This window comes from Tachyglossus aculeatus, chromosome 1, assembly GCF_015852505.1.
Source record: "Tachyglossus aculeatus isolate mTacAcu1 chromosome 1, mTacAcu1.pri, whole genome shotgun sequence".
Taxonomy (NCBI): Eukaryota; Metazoa; Chordata; class Mammalia; order Monotremata; family Tachyglossidae; genus Tachyglossus; species Tachyglossus aculeatus.
Window position 1 is genome coordinate 133229824 of NC_052066.1, and position 4459 is coordinate 133234282.

The window sequence follows — 4459 nt, forward strand, 5'->3', positions numbered from 1 at the left end:
CCCAGTGCTGAGTACAATGCCTGGTAAAAATTAAGGGCTTAGCAAACACCATTAAGAATAACAAACAAACAAACAAAAAACCCACTGAGCCTTGAGGCTCCCACAGTTAAAGGGTGGGAAGGTTAGAAGGGAGAAGTGGGAGGAGCTGTGAAAGAGACTGAGAAGGTGCAGTCAGAGAGACAGAAGGAGAACCAGGAGTGGAAGGTATCAGTCAAGCCAGGGTAATATAATATTTCAAGAAGAATGAGGTCGTCCACCGTGCTGAGAGGTCTAGGAGGATTTGGATGACGTACAGGCTGTTACCCTCTCAGGATCGCACCTGGAGAGTTTCCAGTACTCTATCAGTCTTGGCTATGAGTGGGAGAATCAAGCAGAGGCCTACCCATTCCATTCCTAGCTTGGGAAGTGGCTAGTGAGTGGAAGGCAATCTGCTACAAGTCAAAACTCACCCATGCTGGGCAGCAGCGGCATGGGAGACAGTCAAGGGTGGAGACTCAAGTGTACTGCATGGAAGATGGCAATGGTAAGCCACTTCCATATTTTTACCAAAAAAACTCTATGGATACACTACCAGAATGATAGCAGATGGAGACTGGGGCATTCTGGGAGAAGAGATGTGTCCAGTGGTGTCGCTTTGGGGTCGGAAATGACTTGATGGCTTAAGACAAGATAAGAGGCCATTAGATTTGGCAAGGAGGGGGTCATTAGTGACCTTAGACAAGCCAATGGCCAGATTGGAAGGGATCAAGCAGAGAATTGGAGGAGAGGAAGTGGAGAAAACAGTAAGTGTAGACAACTTGCTCAAGGAGTTTGGAGAATTATAGACCATCAGGGCACACCAGGTCCAGAACTGGTGCTTCTCAACCACAAATATATCCTCGTTATCTCTATCCCCCAACCAAATGTGGCATGCCACCTGGTGGGACCAACACCAGAGGGGAAGAATGAAGCCACTGTCTATGGGATTTATGTAGGGTCCGGTGGGAGCCTGAGAGGTCTGCTCTAGCCTAAAGGCTATGAAGATCGGGCCCTCTTGGTCCTGGGAACTTAACTAGGTCAGAAAGATCTCAGGAAATCTGGACAGCATTAGATGTCCCCAGATACTTCAGAACCATTTAGAAATTCCCTACTCCACCTCTACAACATTGTTCCAAATTAGGGAGCCAGCATGGCATGGAGGGCTTACTTCAAAGTGACATTCTGTCCTTAACAAACTCTTGGAAAAGTTTAGACACTTCAGATCTCCCTCTCTGCTGAGTTTGGAGAACACTTACAGGGGCAGGGGTGGTGGACAGGGTTGGGGGTGGGGGACAAGGGGAAACAGGAAGGACATGATAGTTCACCACCCCTTTTCCTATCCCCACCCTACATTTCCTTGTGGCCAATGATCAAAGGAAGATGGCAAGAAGCGATATGGTTCCCTAGAGACTCCTGAGATATTCCCCTCGATAACCTCAGTAAGTAAGTGATGATCTTGGATCTCTTTCGAAGGAGAGCAGTAAGAAGGAGAAAAGGTTTGGAAAATAAGTGCCACAGTGAAGAGTTAAACAAGCAGAGATTATCTGACCCAGAAAGAGAACCCTCCAGGGTGATTAGTAACAGTCATCAATTATAAAGAGATGATGGTGACCAGCTGTTTTCCAACCCTGCTCAGAACAGAAAGCATAAATGTGCTTGAAAAGCAGCAGGAAAGACTAAGCCTATTTGTGAGGAAGAATTTCCCTCTAGAGTAGCTAAATATTATAATATGTTCCTGGAGGGCATTGGGAAACCTTCCTCCCTGGAGGACAGAGTTAGGAGGGAGGAGAGAGTGTTTCATTTTCTGGGATAGTTTAGGTATTTTGTGGCTGAAGGTTGAGGGTATTCTATATGATTCACCATCCCCTTTGGACCTTAGGTCCACAGTGAGAATAGTTTTGAAGGATTATGTTTTGGAACGGGAACTCAGCAGGGTCAAATGACTACAGGTCTACTCCACTTCATGATGGGCAGTCCAAGTTATGCTGCACCTGTTGGGATTTAAAAGTCTTCCTTACATGCCTTTTATTTTTCCAGCTTTTTTCAGCCTGCATTTCAGTTATCAAATCTGGCGATCAAAATGGAATGGCTCTCCTGAGGTCAGCATTAGAAAGGAGTGGTTGCTGATCTCTGGCCAGGAAAAGGCCCTCCTGGCCTCTGCTATTGTTAGCTGGGATTCCAGGATCAGTTGGAAGCCCAGGCATGCATCCTAAATGGCTAACAGCCGGGTGGAAGAGAAGGCTGGAGTGGCATGAATCACCCCTGTGTCATCTTCTATCCTCTTTCCCTTCCTTCCACCACTATCATTTCCTGGAATAAACTTCAACCTTCTGGGTCTCTAATTGCTGAGAAAGCACACTAACAGCACTAGCCCTGTATGAAGAGGAGGCAATTACATTGCTCTTGAAAAGCTAGGACGTGGCACTCTTCATTGCCATTGAGCTTAATTTGAAGAAACATTATCACCGACTGAAAGTTCTTGGATGGAGAGATGTGTAGGTGGTAGCAAGGGGTGTTATATGCTGTTCTGCAAATTCCCCAGTGTCTTTTTCTCCTCATTATCAAATTCTTGGGGAAAGTTAGAGAGAAGCCTATAAAAGGATCAATCAATGTTATTTATTGAGCACTCACCATGTGCAGAGCACTGTACTAAGCACCTGGGAGAGTATAATACAAAATAAATTAGCAGACACATTCCCTGCCCATAATGGGTGCACAGTGTAGAGTGATAAAAATAAACACTTTTTTTTTAATTTACATTACATCGCCAGCGTGACACTTGTTGACTTTCGGCTCCTGGACACTGGATTGTCTAATCATGAATGCATTTTAAGTTCACATTAGATCAAAGACCTAAATATCTCTCCCCCGTTTCCCCCCTCCTCCCCCCACCACCCAATCCTTTCTTTTACACCGCAATGCAAACAGCTCAGGTAACTCAAACAACCTCACAGAAGCCTAATGATTCTGGTCAGCAAAGTACTTTGCAAGTTTATCATGAGGAAACACTGGGGGAGGTGAATTCACTGAGGATTTCAGGAGAGAACCGAAGGTCTAAAAGAGTGGTGGGGGCAATTGGAATAGGAGTCATTCATCCAGTCGTATTTATTGAGTGCTTACTGTGTGCAGAGCACTGAGCGCTTGGAAAGTACAATTCACCAACAGAGACAATCCCTACCCAACAATGGGCTCACAGTCTAGAAGAGGGGAGACAGACATTTAAACAAGTAAATAGGCATCAATAGCATCAATATAAATGAACAGAATTATAGATATATACACATCCTTAATAAAATGAATAGAATAATAAGTATGTACATATATACATAAGTGCTGCGGGGTTGGGAGGGGGGTAGAGTTGAAGAGGGAGAAGTAATGAAGAATGGAGTAATGGAGAAGCAGAGTGGCTTAGTGAAAAAAGCCTAGGCTTGGGAGTCAGATGTTGTGAGTTCTAATCCCACTTCTGCCACTTGTCAGCTGTGTGACTTTAGGCAAGTCACTTATCTTCTCTGGACCCAAGTTCCCTCATCTGTAAAATGGGGGTGAAGCCTATGAGCCTTTCGTGGGACACCCTGATTACCTTGTATTTACCTCAGAGCTTAGAATAGTGCTTTGCACATAGGAAGTGCTCAGCAAATGCCAATATTATATTATTATTATTGTTATTATTAATGTCACTGAACATGAGAGGGCCGAGTTAACTAAGCCCCCCCATTAGCTCCCTATGCTCTACTCCCCTCCCCAACCCACAGCACTTGTGTATATATGTACATATCTATAATTCTATATATTAATGCCTTTTTACTTGTTTTGATGTGTATATATCTATAATCCTATTTATTTATATTGATGCTTTTGATGCCTGTGTGTTTTGACGTCTGCCTCCCCCCTTCTAAACTGTAAACCCACAGTGGGCAGGGCTTGTCTCCCTTTATTGCTGAATTGTACTTTCCAAGCACTTAGTACAGTGCTCTGCACACAGTAAGCGCTCAATAAATATGATTGAATGAACAATTGAATGGACAAAGTTGGTCTGCTGCCTGGAATTCCACCACCAATACTTTGGAACGGGGGACATGTCCTGTGTGTGTAATCCGTGGCTGGGGTTTAGTGGTGCGAAACTGATGGAGGGGTAGAGGAGAGAAGAAGTTGAATTCAGGAGAGAGGACAAAGTTGAGGGTGCAGATTTGTATATCAAGAAATGAAAGGTTGGAGACATAGCGCACCTGAAGCATGACAGCCTGGGATAAGTAAAGGGGGTCAAGAAATTAGAGGTCCTGATGTGGTACAGAAGTTTGGTTGTGGGGATGTGGTTGAGAAGACAGGTTGTGGTTGGAGAGTGGGACTTTGGAATTGGTGAGATTAGAAATGGTATAATGACTAGTGATGATGTGAGCCAGTGTTGTGTACAGGTTGGGATGTGGGTGAGGTGGGATTGAGT

General features: G+C 44.6%; 1 non-coding gene across 1 annotated transcript; it reads left to right on the forward strand.

The window, feature by feature from the left end:
• Window positions 1-301: 301 nt before the first annotated feature.
• On the forward strand, window positions 302-439 carry LOC119936365. Its single transcript, XR_005453711.1, has one exon. It is a non-coding gene; the product is annotated as a small nucleolar RNA SNORA7 (small nucleolar RNA).
• The last annotated feature ends 4020 nt before the right edge of the window (window positions 440-4459 follow it).